This window comes from Aotus nancymaae, unplaced genomic scaffold, assembly GCF_030222135.1.
Source record: "Aotus nancymaae isolate 86718 unplaced genomic scaffold, 86718_ANA_hifiasm-v0.15.2.pri h1tg000036l, whole genome shotgun sequence".
NCBI classification, from domain to species: domain Eukaryota; kingdom Metazoa; phylum Chordata; class Mammalia; order Primates; family Aotidae; genus Aotus; species Aotus nancymaae.
The window spans coordinates 51,824,478-51,845,047 of NW_026988450.1; the positions used below are offsets into that span (position 1 = coordinate 51,824,478).

General features: G+C 44.0%; 1 long non-coding RNA gene across 1 annotated transcript in view; it reads left to right on the forward strand.

The window, feature by feature from the left end:
* Positions 1 to 3,183: 3,183 nt before the first annotated feature.
* Positions 3,184 to 20,570, forward strand: part of LOC110569302 (uncharacterized) — a 28,754-nt gene continuing 11,367 nt past the window's right edge. The window contains exons 1-3 of the long non-coding RNA XR_010345601.1: positions 3,184 to 4,502; positions 7,254 to 7,334; positions 10,819 to 11,142. This is a non-coding gene — a long non-coding RNA (uncharacterized LOC110569302). The remainder of the gene's footprint in view (positions 4,503 to 7,253; positions 7,335 to 10,818; positions 11,143 to 20,570) is intronic.

Below are 20,570 nucleotides of genomic sequence, written 5' to 3' on the forward strand. Positions count from 1 at the left end.
CTTGGACTTTGAGAATATAAAGCATGCATTCAATGGTGATGGAGGGGTGGTGGAAGATGGCGCTTCTGCCCCCAGTGACCAAGAGCTGCTATACCAGCCCTGGGCTGCCTGTCTCTGACTTTTTTTATTTGAAAGATATATAAACTTTTTGTTTGTTTGTTTTTGAGACAGAGTTTCGCCCTTTTTGCCCAGGCTGGAGAACAATGGCGCGATCTTGGCTCACTGCAACCTCCGCCTTCCAGGTTCCAGAAGTTCTCTGCCGCAGCCTCCCAAGTAGCTGGGACTACAGGTTCATGCCACCACGCCTGGCTAATTTTGTATTTTTAGTAGAGACAGGGTTTCACCATGTTGGCCAGGCTGGACTCGAACTCCTGACCTCAGGTGATCTGCCCATCTCTGCCTCCAAAGTGCTGGGATTACAGGCATGAGCCACTGCTCCTAGCCCCTGAAAGATATATAAGCTTTTATCTTGTTGAAGTTGCTCTTATCAACAGACAAATATGATCCAAACCATAATACTGGCTTATGCTTATATTACTTATATTTTATCAAAGGTAACTATATGCTGCACACTTTTCTTGTGATTTCTATATACGGACTCATCCACTCCCCATAACAGCCTTCTGTGTACATGCGGTTATTATTCCCATTTTGCAAATGGGAAATTGAAACAAAGAGAGGATATATGGCTTGCCTAAGGTCACACAGGGAGAAGTGGCAGAGCCAACAACACATAGTTAATAAGACTTCAGATCAGGAACAGTGGCTCATGCCTGTAATCCCAGCACTTCGGGAGGCTGAGGCGGGCAGATCACCTGAGGTTAGTAGTTCAAAACCAGCCTGGCCAAGTGGCAAAACCCTGTCCCTATTTAAAAATAAACGGATTAGCCGGGCGTGGTTGTGCACACCTGTAATCCCAGCTACTTGGAAGGCTGAGGCAGGAGAGTCACTTTAAACTGGGAGGTGGAAGTTGCAGTGAGCCGAGATCACACCACTGCACTCTAGCCTGGGCACCTGAGTGAGACTCCATCTCAAAAAAAAAAAAAAAAAAAAAAAAAGACCTCAGTAGCAGCACATAACTGGCCCTAGCTCCAGTGTCTGAGTATTCTCAGAACCAACCTTGGTGCCTCCACATACCTAGATTGATGCTGACAACAATTATGCTATATGGCCTCTTACATACTCAGTATGAGGTCTGGTGCGGTGGCTCACACCTGCAATCCCAGCACTTTGGGAAGCTGAGGTGGATGAATCACTTGAGGTTAGGAGTTCGAGACCAGCCTGGCCAACTTGGTGAAACCCCATCTCTACTAAAAAAATATTTAAAAATTAGCCGGGTGTGGGGATGCATGTCTGTAATCCCAGCCACTTGGGAGTCTGAGGCAAGAGAATGGCTTGAACCCAGGAGGCAGAGGTTACAGTGAGCCGAGATTGCACCACTGCACTCCAGCCTGGACAACAGAATGAGACTCGGTTTCAAAACACACCAAAAACCAAAAACCAATGTGGTATGCTTTGTGGCTTTCCTTAACTAAACCTTACCTTCTGCTTTAATTTATAAAATGAAAGACTCCTAGCTAGTGGCCAGAAGGAAACCATGGTCTCTCCGGAAGATTAAAACAGCCCCTCATTGGGGTCCATCTTAAAGCCCTAACTCTTAGTGAAACCTCCAAAAGAAATGTCATGGATGCATTCTAAAAAGTTAATCATTTTAAACAGCATCCATGGAATCTCATTTGCCATTGTTTTCATTATAACACTGTTTTGCTTTTCTTTTATCAAGTAGGGCTCTTTAATAAACAGAATTGAGCCATCTAGCCATCTGTTCATTCAACAAACAGTAAGTACCTGCCCAGAGCCAGCCACTCTCCTAGGTGCTGGGACACAGGAGCAATGGATAGATATCACAGAATTGACATTCCAGACAGGGGAGGCAGGTAATTAACAAAGAAACACACAAGAAAAGATCACATGCAAACAAGTGCTATGAAGAAAAGACGAATGTGGTAGAGGCTTCCTTGGGAAGGTTTCACCGAGGAGAAGATATTTGAGCCGATGCTTGGAGGCAAGAAGGAAGGATCTTCCAGAATGAGGGAATAGTGATTCCCTGGTGTCAGAATGAGCATGACATGCTCAAGGGACAGACAGAAACCCCATGTGACAGAAACATGAGTGCAGAAGATCGGCATGAGATGAGGTCAGAAAGTTAGGTGGTGCCAGATCATACCAGACATCAAGTCCAATTTTGGGACTTTAAGTGAGAGGAGAAGCTATTGGATGGTTTTAGGCAACATACTGGATAATTATCACCCTGGGTCTTATTTTGGGGAATCACAAAACTTATGGGACATCAGGCATCAGTTCCACTATCGAAGCCACAACTTAGAGGGGAATAGAAAAGATAGTTTCTCTCCCCCTCTCCCTGGCACTTAGAACAACGTCAATCAGATGCTCCTACCTGGGACTTTGAATCATGAGGTTGTCTTCCAAGACATAAGGTCAGTTAGAAATTAGTAGGGTGGCTGTGGTGGAATCAGGAGCACCCAGGAATGAGTGTGCTGGGGCAGCAGAGTCCAGCATATGGCAACAAATGTCCGCTGACACCTGGCTGCCCATATGTATCAGTGGCATAGCAAATCATGCTGAGAGCTTTGCTGCGGCAGCCTTCCTTGGTGACTTGTTCTCCGTCTTCCTCTGATTCTCTGAGCTCCCTGGTCACTTTCAATAAATCCCTCTTCTGTTTAAACATTAGCCAGAAGTTGTTGTTTGAAACCCAGTACCTTGACTAGGATATCAGGGGAGTGAGCCACATTTTCAAAAGATAACTGGTAAATGGAAAATGGATTTCAAAAGGCTGCTAAATGGAAAATGGATTAAAAGGGTTATCAGCCATTGGCCAATCAGAAACAGAAGACACTGTAGGTACTTCATAAAGAACATTATCGTGTACCCATGCACACATAAAAATATAATTTAAAAAATATATATACATATATAATTTTAACACCATTTTGATGGCTGTCTGAAATGCTTTTATAACAGACTTGTCTGTGCCACAGTTCTTGGGAAGACAAATAATCGTAAGAATATATCGGCCTGGCATGGTGGCTCACACCTATAAGGTACTTCAGTAAATATAAAGAATTGGTTTTGCAGGCATTGGAAGGCTGAAAGAGTAAAAGGAGAAAGGAAGAGGCTAGGTAACCTAGGGATCCATAACTTCAGGAAGCAGCTCTCACTCCCAAGGCTGAGGAACAGGAGGGAACAGGCGGAGTTGCCTGTATGGAGGAGCTTGGAGGAGGGGCCCCATGGGGCTGGTGCTTGGATTTCTGAGGGTGGCTCTGCCCCGCTCAGACCTCTGATGAGGGGTTTGCTGTCTGGCTGGTGCTTCCACTGAAGGGATGTGGCTCTGCAGGTGCTCAGACCTCCCTCAGGTGCAGCCCAGCAGGTGAGGGGGTGTGGCATGGCTGCTGCTGGCACCTGGGGGTTGAGGAGAGGCACAGCAAGGATGGTACTGAGAATACTCAGAAGCTGGAGCTAGGGCCACTTACATGCTGCTACTGAAGTAGCAATGAAAAACAGGAAGTGAAAACAAGGTAGAAGTCCCCTCTTTCCTTCTGCTTTCCTATCTCCTTCTAATACCTCACGATGGAAAACTTAACAGGAAGCCAGCTAGCTGAGAGGTGGAGAGATTTACTTTGCATCATCCCAACCCCAGGGTTACAGAGAAGAGCATAGAAGGATATCTTGGAGATCACAGATAAATCACCAGCACAGACAGCATCATGTCAAGTTAGGAGGCCATGGCAGTAGCCCAGGAGAGAGAATATGATGGCCCAGACATCTGGTCAAGTGTTCTAGGGGTGTATGTGAAGGTGTTTTGGGTGGAAATTAACTGGTTTTTCTTTCTTTTTTTTTTTTTTAGACAAGGTCTGGCTCTGTTGCCCAGACTGGGGTGCAGTGACATGATCTTGGCTCACTGCAACCTCTGCTGCTGTGTTCAAGTGAACCTCCTGCCTCAGCCTCCTGAGTAGCAGAGATTACAGCCACACCACCATGCCTGGCTAATTTTTGTATTTTTTGTAGAGATGGGGTTTTGCCCTGTTGACCAGGGTGGTGTTGAACTCCTGAGCTCAAGTGATCTGCCTGCCTTGGCCTCCCAAAGTGCTAGGATTACGGGAGTGAGCCACCATGCCCGGCCTGAGACGAACATTGCAATTGGTAGATGGAGTAAAGCAGACTGCCCCTCACCAATAAGGATGGATGCAATCCAATCAGCTAAAGGTCGGAATAGAACTCAAAGGCTGACTCTCCCACTAGTAAGAGAGAACTCTTCCTGCCTGTCTTCAAGCTGGGACAGTGGCTTTTTTTCTTGTTTTCAGACTTGAATTGAAATGCTGGCTTGTCCTGAGTCTTCAACCTGCCAGCGTCCCACTTTTGGCTCTCCTGGGTCTCCAGCTTGCTGACTACAGATTTAAGGATTCATCAACCTTCATAATCATGTGGGTTAATTCCTTACCCCAAATAAATATAGACATAGATATGAACATAGATCCTATTTGTTTTGATTCTGTGGAGAATCCTGACTAATACAAGTGCCTTGTGAGATGGGCAGGGCAGGTTTATCTTCAGAAAGAAGCAAGTTATGGCAGCTTGGAAGCCTCCATAAGAGGACAAAAATGAAAATGTAGGACTTCACTTATTCCTTTGCATCAACTGTTTAAACCACATTTTCCTTGGTTTATGTAACTCTCAATAGTGACAGGGTTTCCCATGGTCTTTTTTCTGCTTCTTTCCAAAACACCATCTACCCACTTACCCGGGTAAGACCTTGAAATGCCCTTTCTTTTCTCCCCCATCTAAGTTGTTGCCAAACTTCCCAAAATAGCTCTTTCATTTGTTCTTTTCCATATTCCCCCACAATTTGGGCCTTCCTCTTTTCTTCCCCGGAATATATGCGTAGTATGTGATCACGCCTTTGTGGGACTCCTCATTAAGCTGGTCTCCCACACCAAGCTTGAGGTTCCAAAACCTTACTCTTGTGACTCCAGCTCTTGTCACACACAGAGGTCTCAAAAAGTCTGTTGTTGAATTAACCAGTCTGCCTGTCTCTAGCCTCTTACTCTCTCTAATCATACTGCCCAAGAGTGACTTTTGAAATGCAAATCTGTCCACTTCTCTGCCTGAGCGCTCCCTTCAGTCCAGCAGATGTGGTGAACTGGAGGCCCTGACTGCATCTAAAGGTGTTTTGTTTAGTCCCCACAGTGTTTTGTTTGTTTGTTTTTAATTTGGAATAATTGCCAACTTAAAAAATCTGGGTCTGTCATATAAATATTGGGAATTCCAGCTTTTCTTGACAACTTTGAAGATTTGCTAACCCCAGGCCTGCCCACCTCCATGGCAACAACTGGCAGAAGCCTGGGGACAGTTCCTTCCTTTCGTTGGGAACAGACTCGGTTTGACAGATTTGCCTCGATCCCAGCGGGGCCTTCTTCATTCCCTTACTCATCTTTTATTTATTTATTTATAAAATTTTTTTTCCTTTATTTATTTAAAAAAAAATTTTTTTTTTTAATTCATTCCCTTACTTATCATTCAGGCCTTGGACTCCAGCGTCAAGGAAATCAAGTTTACATGTCTGATCGTGGCTGCCAGGGCCTTCCATGATCTCATCCTGCCTGCAGTGCCTCCTGATCCATGTAGATTTTCTATTTTTTGAGACAGAGTCTCGCTCTGTCACCAGGCTGGAGTGCAGTGGCTCGATCTCAGCTCTCTGCAACCTCTGACTCCCTGATTCAAGCGATTCTCCTGCCTCAGCCTCCTGAGTAGCTGGGATTACAGGCATGTGCCACCACACCCAGCTAATTTTTGTATTTTTTTTAGTAGAGACAGGATTTCACCATGTTGGCCAGGATGGTCTTGATCTCCTGACCTCATGATCCGCCCGCCTCGGCCTCCCAAAGTGCTGGGATTACAGGCGTGAGCCACCACACCTGACCCCATGTAGATTATTTACAGGAGACAGTGTTTCTTCTCACCTCTGTGCTTTGGTCCTGGAAAGTCTAGGATGCCCATCTGATGAATGGCCACACCTCATCATCCCCTGGGGACTTAGCCTTTAGGACTTAGCTTGGTTCATCTCCTCTGGGAAGATTTCCTCCTTGGCAATAGTCATGCCTCTTCTTTTTTTTTTTTTTTTTGAGAAAGTCTCTCACCATGTTGCTGAGGCTGGAGTGCAGTGGCACAAGCACAGCTCATTGCAGCCTCCAACTCCTGGGCTCAAGCAATCCTCCCGTCTCAGCCTCCTGAGTAGCTGGGACCATAGGTGTGCACCATTACACCCAACTAATTTTTAAAAAAATATTTTTTAGAGACATGGTCTTGCTCTGTTGCCTAGTCTGATCTTAAAGTCCTAGCCTCAAGCAATCCTCCTCCCTCAGCTTTCTAAATTGCTAGGATTATAGGCATGAGCCACCATGCCCAGCCATTCCTCTTCCTAATGTACTATTCACTTTGTTTCAGAATTACTTGTAACCATATGATCCCCTTCACGAGAGTAAAGTACCAATAAAACCACATTCCTTTTGAGTGTTAAATAAATTGGTAACAGCCTCTCTTCACCACTTTGTAGAAACTCTAGTAGCTCACATTTGAGAAATAGAACTGGAAATTCTCACCAGTTTCCAGGAGGCCCTTATTTTCCACTGTGGTTGATTCTGTTACTACTCTACAGTGCTCATGTTAAAAGTCGGTTTTGGAATCCAGTATGTGCTTGCCTGCTGCTGAGATGAGAGTCTTGCAAGTTAATATTCCTCACTGGCCAAGAGGTCCTCAGAAGGAAGATAATCCCACGGCCTCAGTGTTGTCCTGTCAGAAATCTTTCCCTCTTGGTCTCTTTAACTTGCAATCTTATGATCATTCTTTTTTCCAAAGCCCACTTTTCACACCAGGGCGACTGGGACATGAGGGGACTTCCCAGGGACTTCCCCTTTGCTCCTAGTGAGTTCCTCTCTGGAGCCTTTTTCTCTTTTCTCAACAGGTGACCTCAGTTGAGACCGTCCCATTTATCAGAGGAGTTATATAATCCTCAAAGAGAGAGGGTTCCAGGTCTCCATTCCTCCCCTCCCAGGAAGCTTCTGGTCCTCTGTGCAAAATTATCCACATTCTCCTCAGCAGACCAGCTTTGAACACTGGGACAATTGAGAGGTCCAGGTTTTCTCACACTACAAATACTCTGTTCTCTCTTTCTCCAGGGCAATGGGTGCCTTCTTCCCTACATTTATACAATGTAAAGAGGCCATCCTGGTGATTCTTCTCCAAAGACTTCTTCCAAGGTAACTAGTGTTTTCTATTTGGAAAGTAGGTTCTGGCAACCTGTGACTAGGTTGGCTTTTCCTAATAAGAATTTTCTAAGCTGCACTATGTCTTAGGCAGGGTTCCCTGTAAAATGGACTCAGAGATGGGAATTTATAGGCAGATGGGTTTTTTTTTTTAGAGCGTGTTCTCAGGAACAACATCTATAAGGGAGTGAGAGAAACAGAACTGGGTAAAGGAAGAGCTGACCTGTAGTGAAATTGCAGCAGAGGCCTCAGCTGACTGGGTAGCCCTTCAGTGTTTATTCCAGCTGAGGCAAGGAGACTGGCCTTGGTAGTCCCTCAATGACCAGTCATTGGCCAGTCATTGGATGCAGACTGCCCCAATCCCAGGAAGGGGCAGTAACCTTGGGGAAGACAGCTCCCTTCAGCCAATGTGAGTCTTTAATGGGCAAGTCTGCATAGGGAGGAAGAGTGTCTCATCACGAAGTGGTGATCTGGGCAGTGCACTACAGTGTCCACTCTAGACCTATCTAGACATAATCTGTTCATAGCTCTGTCTCCCTCACTGTACTCTAAGTACCTTGCTCTGGACTGAATGTTTGTATCCTCTCAAAATTTGTATGATGAAGTCCTAATATCCAATATGATGGTATTTGGAGGTGAGGCCTTTGGGAGGTAATTAGGTCATGAGGGTTATATTAGGCCATTTTCACTCTGCTGTAAAGAAAAACCTGAGACTGGATAATTTATTTACTTTTAATAAATGAATAAAATAAAATTTTATTTTTCCTCTATTGCCCAGGCTGGAGTACAGTCGTACAATCTCAGCTCACTCTAACCTCCACCCACCAGGCTCAAGCAATTCTCATGCCTTAGCCTCCCAAGTAGCTGGGATTACAGGTGTGTACCACCATGCCTGGATAATTTTTTGTATTTTTAGTAGAGGGGGTTTCACCATGTTGGCCAAGCTGGTCTTGAACTCCTGGCCTCAAGTTGATTTGCCTGTCTCCACCTCCCAGAGTGCAGGGATTACAGGTGTGAGCCACTGCCCCCCGACCCCGGCGCCGATGAGACTGGATAATTTATAAAGGAAAGAGGTTTAATTGACTCACAGTTCTGCATGTCTGGGGAGGCATCAGGAAACTTACAATTATGGCAGAAGGGGAAGCAGGCACCTTCTTCACAAGGCAGAAGGAGAGAGAGCCTGTGTATGAAGTGGGAGGAGCCCCTTATATAACCATCAGAACTCATGAGAACTCACTCATTGTCACGAGAACAGCATGGAGGGCACACCACCATTGTTCAATCACCTCCCTCCCTCGACACATGAAAATTACAGGTCTTTCACTTGACATGTGGGGATTGCAATTCAAGATGAGATTGGGGTGGGGACACAGGGCCATACCATTTGAAGCATGGTATCCCCATGATAGGGTCAGACACTGAGTTTGCTAGCCCCTGGGTCTTAGACTTCCCAGACTCCAGGCCTGTGAGAAATAAATGTCTATTGTTTAAAACACCAAATCCATGGTATTTCATTACAGCAGCCTGAGCAAACTAAGACACATCTTGAGGGCAGAAACCAGGAATGTCCAACAGAGTGCCTGGAATAGAGTATCCAGTTAGTAGACAAAAGATCAATGAATAGATGCATGTATGAAAGAGTAAATATAAGCCCAACAACACTGTCGTTATTATCATTTGCATTTATGCAGAGCTTTACATATGAAAATTACTCTGCTAAAAGTGTTATAAATATGTAAGTGGTGTAAGCAATAATTCTTAATAAAACCTGCTATCAAAACGAATTAACATTTAGTAGGCACAAACCAGGAGCATGAACCCTGTATTAGTAAACTTTCCAAGAACACATCTCCCTTCATAATAGAACTATTTAGAGGTTTCAGAGCTGGCATCCTAATTCATCTCTTAAATTGCTTTTTATACCCCCTATGTTGTTAAATAAATCTCCTTTCCTCATGCCCAAATCCTGTTTTCATGATATAGAGTTTCCAAAGTCTACTGAGCATTTTATTCCTGCTACTAAACTGTTTGATCTTGCCTCTTTTTGCATCTCGTCTGATGTTTGTAATTTTCTTGCTGGTAGTCCAATTTCTCATGGACACTTACAGTTTTGACTATTCAGAACAGCAGCTTCCTCTGGGAAGGGCTCCATTAAAACTGCATGTGACCCTAGTGTGTGGGGAGGGTGACATCATAGAACCTTGTCCCCAGAACCACAGTGATTGGCCCATGGTTGGGCACACGACCCAAGATGGACCAAGCATGGTTCTTCCCTCGGAAAGGTTTTACTTGGGAAAAAGAGGAAACGAAGCTGGGAAAGAAGAGGGCTTCCCCCTACCTCCCCTCCACCTGCCCTCCTCCTCTGTGGAGTTGCTTGCTTGGCTGGAAGTCCAGAGCTATCAGAGGCCATCCTTTACCCCATGAAGGAACCCTCCTGCAATAGAAGAAGTCCACCCAAGGAGAGAAACAGGGTGAGAAGTGGAGGGTCCCGAGAGCTTTCAAATTCCTGATTCCAGGAGCTGAAACCTCAGAGATTCTGTTTCCTGACCTCCCAAGGCTTAGCTGTCAAATTCACCCTTCATTCTGGAAACCACCTCAGCCTGCTACCAAAAATCTTCCTTTTGAGGTGGGTGCAGTGGTTCATGCCTGTAATCCCAGCTACATGAGAGGCCGAGGTGGGAGGATCTCTTGAACTTAGGAGTTTGAGACCAGCCAGGGCAATATAGTGAGACCCCAATCTCAAAAAATAAAACAAAAATTCCCTTTAGCTTAAGCTTAAGCTAAAGTTTAAGTTGTGTTTCTGTCACTTCTCATCCAGAGAATCCTCCTGTACACCCTCGCCCCAACTCCACATACATTTGCTAGGATCACTGTAGAATTCATTGGATTTAAGCAGCAATCTGAATATTAAATATGTAAACTTTAAGTCATTGAAGCAGGCAACTCTCCATGAAGTGATAGAAGATAGGGTTAAAGATTTTCAGCTCTAGAGGCTTGGGTTCAAATCCTACCTTCATCACCAAATAGCTAAGTGACCTTGCAAAAGATACTTAAATTGTCTGTGCCCTAGCTTCTCATTTGTACAATTTGCAAAATGCTAAGAGTGTCATTGTGCACATTTAATGGGATTATATATTTAAAGTCACAGGAAAGCACAGGGCACATAGCAAGAATTAATAAACGTGGCTATAATGGCCACTTTCCTCTCTCGTCATTGGTGTCTCCCATGGCACAATCACCCCATGGGATTCAATGCACATTAATTCATTTCAGAATCACACATTTCTTCATTTTTACCTTTGTATTGTTGAATAAATATTTATTTCTGAATTGAATGGCCTTTCCCTTGGACCACATTCGACTTTTTCTTTTTGCAAATGATTTCATCCTGATTGTTGCGCCTTCCATGTTTCTTATTAGTTATTTTTCATAATACCTTCTATTCCTATCTCCCAACACCATTTTCTTCCTTCCTTAGGAAACACTTCTTCTTATGCCCATACACTGGAACTTTCCTACTACAAGGAGCAATTTGCTGTATGTTTATTTTCTTTGGAATCATCTCACCTTCATGGAAGCAGGGTTATTTATCAACCTGTGATGGAGCTCTTCCTGGTTTGGTTAGGGCATGCTCCAAACTGCCCCTGTAATAATGCTTTTTTTGGCCAGGACACAAACCACAGTCAATAAAGGTCTTCCTGAGTTCTGAAGGTCAAGCAATTAGCATTTTCTCAGGCTTGTAGAAGAGTGAATCCTGGAAACCAGTCTTTGCCTCAGGGGAGCATCTGTTGGAAGTTCTTAGGTAAGTACTGGACTTAAAATTGGTGAAGCGTAGGTGAAGTCTTGGCTCTGCTACTTCCTGTCAGGGTGGCTGCCAGGCTAGACACCGTACTTCTCTGAGCCTCAATATTCTCATCTATCACATGGGTGTACAGTAGCATTATTCTGATGTTGTGTTGTTAGATCTCAGAAAAGGTTACCCCAAAATGAAGGCCTCAGAAGCAAAAGTTTTTCTCTGATCTTATCCTGTTCTGTCCCTGGCGCCTTATTCTCCCATGAGGCTAGTCATAGAAACTAGAATCTCTGGCCAGGCATGGTGGCTCATGCATGCATTTTGGGAGACCAAGGCTGACTGATCTCTTGAGGTCGGGAGCTTGAGACCAGCCTGGCCAACATGGTGAAACCCCGTCTCTATTAAAAATACAAAAATTAGCTGGGCATGGTGGCACATGCCTGTAATTACAGCTACTCAGGAGGCTGAGGCACAAGAATCGCCTGAACCAGAGAGGCAGAGGTTGCAGTGAGCTGAGATTGTGCCACTACACTCCAGCCTGGGCAACAGAGTGAGACTTGTCTCAATAACAACAACAAAAAAGAAACTAGAAGCTCTCCTCTCCAAGACAGATCGTAGAAACCAGAACCCCTTTCTCCCAAAGCCTGCCATAAAACCTAAAAATATTACTCTAACCCTACCTCCCTACCCACACCAGCCTTTCTTGTGTAAAAACTGGCCTTAAAGAAGTTATCTGACCTGTCTTATTTAATGGTAAGTCATTAGATCCTCATTCCAGAGAGGGCCCTGCCCCATACCAGAAGGAAGGAATGCTGCACAGAGAGGCCAAGAAGGATCTAGACAGGGCTGGCTCAGTTTCCCCAGTCGATGAGCATTAGATCATCCCTTTTCGTCCAATCATGTTTCTACACTGCGTACATACTTTGAACCTGATCATAAAAATGGGTAGCGTCCCCTGTAGCTTTGGGTCTCCATCCTGAAGCCTCCCATGTCACATACAACTGTGATCAAATACATTTGTGTGCCTTTTCTCCTATTAATTTGCCTCTTGTCAGTGACTTTCAGTGAACCTTTAGAGGGCAGAGGGGAATTTTTCCCCTGGTCCCTGCAGTGTGAAAATTAAACTGAAACAATATGGTAGTTTGTGAATTGTAAAGTGCTACAAAAGTGGGAGTTGCTATTGATGCAAACTTTAACAGGAATCCAGTGAAACTATAAGCAGGGAATTGTTCTCTTTAGCTTGGTTCACATAGTGTCATGTGCAGACACACAAGACTAATTAAGGATATGTTGGTGGAGCCACAGTGAGGATTTTCGTAAGTAAAGCAGACAAATGGAGTCAGTTATTCATGGCCATGGTCCCTCTTAGTCGTTCCAGAGAAAAGACTCATCAAAGAATAATTTTAGACCGGGCGCGGTGGCTTACACCTATAATCCTAGCACTTTGGGAGACTGAGGTGGGTGGATTGCCTGAGTTCAGGAGTTTGAGACCACCCTGGGCAACATGGTGAAACCCTGTCTCTACTAAAACACAAAAACTTAGCTGGGCATGGTGGCATGTGCCTGTAGTCCCAGCTACTCGGGAGGCTGAGGCAGGAGAATTTTTTGAACCCGGGATGTGGAGGCTGCAGTGAGCTGAGATTATACCATTGCACTGCAGCCTGGGCAACAAGAGTGAAACTCCATCTCAAAAAGAAAAAAAAAAAAAAAAAGAATTTTAATTTGTGAATCTCAGTAGGGAAAAGTTTCAGAAGTAGAGTTAAATGACCCATGTAGCCTCTCAAATGGGCCTTCCCTTCTTCTGCCTTCACTGCCATCTTTCCTGGATCCCCTGTCCTCACCAGGTCGGGTCTGCAGGGGTTCCTGAGAGTTCATCAGGGACTCTCTTGCCCCATCTGGCTCCTATGATACAGAATTTTCTAGGGCTCACTGCCAGTCTTACAACTTTTTCTCCAAGTTCAGTTGCTGATAGACTCAGATTTTCCCTGCCTGAAAAACAGGGATAGCGAAGTCTGTAATTCACGTCTCAACAGAACATTTTGGAAACACAGAAAGGTGACTAATACTGCCTGGGAGCGGGGAAGACTTCACAACGAAGCTAATTTTAGAGCTAAGTCCTAAAGGCGAAGGAGGTGTTGCCAGCAGGTAAAGGGTTGGAAGGAACCCTGCTCCCTGTCCTGCAGTAGAGGGAACAGCCAGTGCCTTGGACAAAGGCCTCAAAGAGCTTGCTGTGCTCAGGAAACAGCAGGTAATGGTCCTGCTGGAGTGAGGGCTGTGTGGGAGTGTGGGGAGAGGCCTGGTAGCGCTGAAGCTGAAGGGGTTAGGGGGAAAGGGTCCCCTGGAGTCTGGCCACGTGAGCCTGCAATCCCAACCACCTCCTACTCACCACTTTTCCCACAGCTGCAAAGAGGCATCATTTTTCTGTCCCAAATGGAAGGCAATTTTGGTAGATGAGTTTCTCAGCAACCTTTGACAAGAGTTAAAAATAACTTCCAAGGTGAGATCCCTGATCAGTCTCCTCTTTTATTTCCTCCTCTTCTTTAAACCTCAGCATCTATTATGAGCCCTCCCTACCTCTTTCTCCCTGGGGAGAGGGGGCCTCTCATGCAAATAAGACTCTGGTGGCCAGCTGTGACAGCACAGAGTCAACAAGGTCAGTATTCTGATCAGGATTTCAATTCTCCAATACCGTGTGTCAGCAGTAATCTGAAACCAGTTGCTCATTTCCACTGCCTTAGTTTCCACATTGGTTAAAGGGCTGCTAGGGATAAATTAGATGATGCCTGGACTTCTCTGTTCCTCCTGGTTCTTTTCTTTCAGATGGAGTCTTACTTACTCTGTCATTCAGGCTGTCATTCAGGCTGGAGTGCAGAGATGTGATCTTGGCTCACTGCAACTTTGGGCTCCCAGGTTCAAGCAATTCTCCTTCCTCAGCCTCCCGGGTATCTGGGATTATAGGTGTGTGCCACCATGCCCGCTAATTTTTGTATTTTTAGTAGAGATGGTGTTTCACCATGTTGGCCAGGCTGGTTTCGAACTCCTGACCTCAGGTGATTCACCTGCCTTGGCCTCCCAAAGTGCTGGGATTACAGGCATGAGCCACTGTGCCGGGCTGGGTCACCGTTTAAATAGTACAGTCAGAGAAAGTCTTTTTGAAAAGATGGTATTTGACCAACACCCCCTCAAAAGTGAAATGGCCACAGTGGGAGCTGGGAGGAAGACCCTCTTAGCAGAACAGCAGGCACAAAGGCCCTGAGTTGAGGGTGTGCCAGGCATCCTTACAGAACAGCAAGGGGGCCACTGGGCTGGATAGAAGAGGCTAAAGGTAAAATTAGCTGGGCATGGTGGTGAGCACCTGTAGTCCTAGCTACTCAGGAAACTGAGGCAGAAGGACCACTTGAGCCCAAGATTATGAGGCTGCAGTGAGCTATGATGAAGCCACTGCACTTCAGCCTGAGCAACAGAACAAGACACTATTTAAAAAAAAAAAAAGAAAGAAAAGAAAAGAAAAGAAAAAAGTAAAGGTGAGAGTTGTAGGTGGTCAAGTTAGAGAGGTAATGGAAATGGAGGGTGAGAGGAAGGAGTAAATTGAGGAAGGCCTTCTAAGCCATTGAGGAGTTGGGTTTTCAAAAATGAACAGATTGAGTTTAGGATAAGGATTAACAATACTTGAGTTTTAAGACAAAACATTTAGGCATCTAAGTCCTAAAAGATTATTGCAGTCATTTTTACAAAATCAAACAAACTTCATTATTTAAAAGACAAGCATAGACACCTGTCTAGTTTCAATAGTAAATATATTAAAGGAGACTTAAGAACATTTTTTTCTAGAAACATACCCTACATGTCTTTCTCTGCTACTCTTAATAAATTATCAGCCCAGCTGTATCAGGCTATCAAACAGTGGCAGGTGTTCATGTGACCAGGACGCTTTGGCACAGCAAGAAGTGAATTAAATACACAGTCCCTGACCCTCTCCCTTCCCCTTCCCCATTTAAATTCCAATAGAAAATTCTGATAGGAACCTTGTAATGACTACACTGGAAGCATAGTAGTACCTGAACACCACAGGCTGCTCCTCCTTAAGCTTCCAGTTTCTTCTCAATGCCAATGAACTCTGCTAATCATGCCCTTCTAGGGTTTCTATGAGTTGGCCACCTTTCTATCCCCTCAAACCTGAATCAGTCATTAAAACCAGCCTTGGCCTGGGAGCAGTGGCTTATGGAGGCCAAAGTGCTGGGTGGATCACTTGAGCCCAGGAGTTTGAGACCAACCTGGGCAATGTAGTGAGACCTCATCTCTATTTTTATAAAGAAATTAAAATATATATATTTTTAAAAAAACAGGCTTGGGCCTGGTGCAGTGGTTCTGGGCTCTAAATCCCAAAACTTTGGGAGGCCAAAGCAGGAGGATTGCTTGAGCCCAGGAGTTCAAGACCAGATTGGGCAACATAGAGGGACTCTGCCTCTTAAAAAATAAATAAATAAAAATTTAAAAATTAGCAAGGTGGCACATGCCTGTGGTGCCAGTTACTCAGGAGGCTGAGGGAGGATTGCTTGAGCCTGGGAGGTCGAGGCTACAGTAAGCCATGATCGAGTTATTGCCTTCCAGCCTGAACCACAGAGGAAGACCCTGTCTCAAAACACAAAGCAAAAGAAAACAAAAACAGGCTTGTATTTGGCCTCCAGACAAGAAAACCTATTCATCCTTTATCCCACCATTCTCTGGTTTTTGAGTTGCTGTAGAAGGCATTTCTGCTCTTCATCAAGCATCACATACTTCCACTCTAGCCTTCTGTTCTTCTCTACATATATTACGTTCTTGAAGAATCCGTCAATTCCTTCTGCCTTTTATAGATAAATCAAAAGCTATACCCTTAGCTTGTGTGAGCCAACCCTTTTTTTTTTTTGATGTTCTGATAAACATTTCTGAGTAGATATGTGCTACTAAACTTCACATCTACTGGCACTCTTTCTGTTCCTGTATTCTAGGAATCATGTTCCTTCATTCAACAAAGTTTCAGAAAAGAAACACCATGTCTTCCTCCCTTCCCTCGTATTTCATTAGTCACTAAATTCTAACATGAAATTACTGCTTTTTATTTTCATGGCCACCATGCTCCCTGAGACCCTTATCCCCTTATGCTTGGAGTAACACAGTGGCCTCCAGTCTCTCTCTCCTTCAACCCAGTTGGAAAAACCAGGCTAAAATATCCCTTTGTTCCATCACTATCTTTTAAGGAATACTAAATTTAAAAATATCTTGTTTTGGATAATCCCATACTTTGATCAGATCCTCAAGAGACAAAAGACAATCCAAGTTACCCAAGCCGTTTACTCCCTATTAAATGCTAGGGTTAGAACACTTTTAAGACTTCACCCAAGTGATTTTCAATGCCCTGCCCAGAGGCAGGAGTCTTCCACAAATGGACCAATAGACAAAACATCCCTGAGCTCCAAGCAGGCACTATTCACTCACGATTTGATTAAAGTGGCTGGTCCCAGCAGCCCCTACAGCAAATTTTGTAGTTATTCCTTCAAAGAGGGGAGAGAGGTGTTTTGATCCTCTTTCTTTCTTTCTTTCTTTCTTTCTTTCTTTCTTTCTTTCTTTCTTTCTTCTTTCTTTTTGAAATGGAGTCTCACTCTGTTGCATAGGCTGGAGTGCAGTGGCATGATCTCAGCTCACTGCAATCTCCACCTCCTGGGTTCACGAGATTCTCCTGCCTTAGTCTCCTGAGTAGCTGGGATTACAGGTACCTACCACCACATCTGCCTAAATTTTTTTGTATTTTTAGTAGAGACAGGGTTTCACCATGTTGGCTGGTCTCAAACTCCTGACCTCAGGTGATCCGCCTGCCTGGGCTCCTGAAGTGCTTGAATTACAGGCATGAGTCACTGCACCCAGCCTCTGATCCTTTTCTTTCTTTCCCTGGAGCAAAAAGTGGATGAAATTTAATTACAAACTTTGCCTAATGCAGTTATCACCTCCACACTTAAAATTCATTATAAACGTCCTGTGCTGAATTTCAAATAATTTATGTACGTATTCTATCCTAAAGGAAGACTGTGCAGCATGACTTCCTTCCAGTGAGTACAACATAGAAAGGAGAGGAAAGTAACTGTACAGTGAAGAAACTTGACAAACACTACTTCAGCCAGGTGATCAATGTCAATATCGACAGTAATCATGTTGATGGCATATACCCTTGATATGATGTGATAAAAATGGTGCTTTGCCTCTGTGATCTTCCTCCCAAAAATCCATATCCCCAGTATATGTGTAAGAATAACATCAAACAGCTTCCAACAGAGGAGTGTCTTACAACATACCTGACCAGAACGCCTCAAAATTGTTAAGGTCGTCAAAAATAAGGAAAGACTGAGAAACTGCGACAGAGGAGGATGAGGACACATGATGGTTAAACGTGAGATCCTGGATGGGATCCTGGAACAGAAAAAAGAAATTAGGTAAAAACTAAGGAAATCTGAATAAACTAAAACTTGAATGAATAGTATATGTGAATTTTTTTTCTCGGACAGGATCTTACTCTGTCACCCAGGCTAGAGTGCAGTGGAGCTATCTCGGCTCACTGCAACCACCACCTTCCAGGCAAGTGATCCTCCCACCTCAGCATCCCGAGTAGCTGGGATTACAGACATGTACCACCATGCCTGGCTAATTTTTGTATTTTTAGTAGAGACAGGGTTTCACTACGTTGGCAAGGCTGATCTTGAACTCTTGATCTCAAGTGATCCACCCTCCTTGGCTTCCAGAGTGCTGGGATTACACTTTTCATGAGACACTGTCCCCAGCCTCGTTTTGTTTTGTTTTGTTTTGTTTTGTTTTGTTTTGTTTTGTTGAGACCAAGTCTCGCTGCGACGTCCAGGCTGGGGTACAACGGCGCGATCTCGGCTCACTGCAACTTCTGCTTCCCAGGTTCAAGAGATTCTTCTGCCTCAGCCTCCTGAGTAGCTGGGACTACAGGTGTGCACCATTGTGCCTGGCTAATGTTTGGATTCTTAGTAGAGATGGGGTTTGGACATTTTGGCCAGGCTGATCTCGAACTCCTGTCCTCAAGTGATCCATCTGCCTCAGACTCCCAAAGTGCTGGGATTACAGGTGTGAGCCACTGTGCCTGGCCTCATTTTGGTTTTAATTACACTTCCCTGATGATTAGTGATGTTGAGCATTTTTTTCATATATCTGTTGGCCATTTGTATGTCTTCTTTTGAGAAATGTCTATTCAGGTCCTTTGTCCATTTTTTAATCAAGTCGTTTTCATGCATTTGAGTTGTTTGAGTTCCTTATATATTTAAGAGATGTTATTAATCTCTTAATATGTACTTAACAATTAATTATAAAAATTACAAGTTATGGCTGGGCACAGTGGCTCTCGCCTGTAATCCCAGCATTTGGGAGGCCAAGGTGGGCAGATCATCTGAGGTCAGGAGTTCGAGACCAGCCTGGTCAACGTGGTGAAATCCCATCTCTACTAATAATACAAAAATTAGCCAGGCTTGGTGGTCGCTGCCTGTAATCCCAGCTACTCAGAAGGCTGAGGCAGGAGAATTGCTTGATCCTGGGAGGCAGAGGTTGCAGTGAGCAGAGATCACACCATTGCACTCTAGCCTGGCCACAGAGCGAGATTCTATCTCAAAAAAACAAAACAAAAAAAAATTACAAGTTATTTATTTATTTATTTTGAGACAGAATCTCACTCTGTTCCCCAGCTTGGACTGCAGTGGCATGATCTCAGTTCACTGCAGCCTCCACCTCCTAGGCTCAGGTGATCCTCCCACCTCAGCCTCCCGAGTAGCTGGGATTACAGGCACACACCACGACGCCTCACTAATGTTTGTATTTTTAGTAGAGATGGGGTTTCACTATGTTGCTCAGCTAGTCTCGAACTCCTGACCTCAAATGATCCTTCCACCTTGGCCTCCCAAAGTGCTGGGATTACAGGCATGAACCACCATGCCTGGCCGAATCTTAATTCTTTTTGTAGGGAATTAAAGAGTTAAATTTTGCAGTCTTTTAATTGGATTGGAGGAATGACTGTCAGTACTGACCTCTCAACCTGCCTAGCCATCTCCATCCCTCCTTCTTCATCTTCATCTTCCTACCACCTCTCTTAAAAAGCTGTCTGTGCCTGGGCTTCTATCACTTGTTCATCCTTGGGCTACAATATCTTGCTGTTCCTTCTTCCCAGGATGATTTCTCTTTATTTCAGTTATTCTCATATTGCATCACAATTTGAAATATGTGTGTATCTTCTGCACATAGACAGTAAATGTTTACCTAATGTTTTCATTTAAATAAGTTGACTTTTAGAAACCTAAATACACCTGTGTCTTTATTACATCACTTCATGTCACTTGCATTTTATTAATGTAAAATGCATTTGTTTTGGAAAGGAAACTGTCACCACTTTAAGTGGATAACACATTTACTGCTGACTATAAAGATCAGAAGTACAATAAAGACAAAAGAATGCCATTAAATTTCAACTAGATAACGTTGCCAACTATAGGCCTTGAGCCCAAGACTGTATTTTGTTAAGAAAAAAAAAATAACTCTTATTAAATTCATGATTAATCTGAGGCAATATTTAATAAACAGTTGCTGTATGTTTCTGCTTTTGTTGTGTTGATGAATAATGACTTAATTGTAAAAGCTTAGCATCAGATTCCTGGTTTTGATGGCTGGGTTTTTCGATGTGCTGATATTTGTCAACCAGCTTATTGTTATGGTTATTGCTATTTGTTTACATTGTTTTAATTAAAATTTTTCTCATCAGAAAAAAAAAGAGTAGCAAGTGAGAAATCTTAAAGGCAAAATAGTATGTAACAGAGACTTCCTTCTTGAACTAATCAGAAAAGGGTTAAAAGGAAATTTAAAAGGTGCTAAGGCCCCCTACAGGATGGGGAATGCGGCAAGGGGATGTTGTGCCCCTCCCAGCTGGGCAGATGATGGATGGAGCATGCTGGGGACAGTGACAGCACGTGGCAAGTCTAAATCTTACAACAACAGGAAATGCTAAGCAATACACATCTGGTTTAAATCATTCAAAAATCACAAGCACATACGGAACTCCTGACCTCAAGTGATCTGCTCACCTCAGTCTCCCAAAATGCTGAGATTACAGGTGTGAGCCACATGCCTGGCTAATTCTGCGTTTTTAATAAGCTCCCTGGTGGTGCCAGGTGTCTGGTCCATGGACCACACTTTGGATGAGAAGGATCTATCCTAGCCTGTCCCAGAAACAGACAGGGAAAAATCTTGTTTATGTGTCTGATTTCTCTTACAAATAGATCAAAGATGTCACAGAACCAATGTGGCCCTTATCTGGACTTCTTAAGTAACCTCAGTGGACTGGAAATCACTCTCCGAGAAAACAAATGATTTTGAATACCTGACTTAACATCAATCCGTTAAGA